Source organism: Limulus polyphemus, unplaced genomic scaffold, assembly GCF_000517525.1.
Source record: "Limulus polyphemus unplaced genomic scaffold, Limulus_polyphemus-2.1.2 Scaffold2210, whole genome shotgun sequence".
Classification (NCBI taxonomy): Eukaryota; Metazoa; Arthropoda; class Merostomata; order Xiphosura; family Limulidae; genus Limulus; species Limulus polyphemus.
In genome coordinates this window covers 121,076-121,758 of record NW_013667820.1, presented here as the reverse complement: position 1 = coordinate 121,758, position 683 = coordinate 121,076, and the positions used below count along the sequence as shown (strand labels likewise).

General features: G+C 33.5%; 1 protein-coding gene across 2 annotated transcripts in view; it reads left to right on the top strand.

The window, feature by feature from the left end:
• The first annotated feature begins 268 nt into the window (after window positions 1-268).
• LOC106466273 (histidine decarboxylase-like) overlaps window positions 269-683 on the top strand; it is a 43,971-nt gene continuing 43,556 nt past the window's right edge. For both annotated transcript variants that reach the window (XM_013926534.2, XM_022394251.1), the window contains exon 1: window positions 269-451. The gene's annotated coding sequence lies outside the window, so the exon portion shown is untranslated. The remainder of the gene's footprint in view (window positions 452-683) is intronic.

The following is a 683-nucleotide window of genomic DNA, read 5'->3' as shown; positions in this document are numbered from 1 at the left end:
GTTTATTAATGATAGAGAAGCCTTATTGGTGGAAAGATTTTTGACGTCATTGTACTTGTAATACAAAGTAAAACGATTAAGACATACTAAAATTTAGTAGGGTTTCAGTGGATCAGAGAACGCATGCTCCAACAAACAACTTGTGAAAGAAGTTTTATCATTGGATAGTGGTCTGTACTGTCACGCCTACACCAAAAATTTCGAGTAAAACACCTTGCTTCCATTCAAATTATTACAAATTCTGGCCGTTGGCATGATACCGTATAGCTAGGGTTTATCTTAAAAGTATATCGTTTATTATTATCACACACACATATATATATATACTGTTGCTACAAGAACATAGCGCTGAATATATACTGAGGTGTCTATGTCATCGATCAACGCCAACGGATTTTGGGGACTTCTTGCGGCGAGCGACCGATTTGCTTGAAAGAAGGAGAAAGCTACTGTAAGTCTGTTGCTTTATTGTGTTACAAGAGACGATATTAATGTATGAAAAAATGTCCTGTCGGAAAACTGTTAACAATATTTTAAACGGTTATAAACTGGTCTTAAGCTCCTCTCTCTCTCTCTCTCTCTATATATATATATATATATATATAGTATAATAGTACTAAATAGTACTTAAACTTTTTACCCTAAGTAAGTAACTAAAATAGTAACTAACAACTAAGTTACTT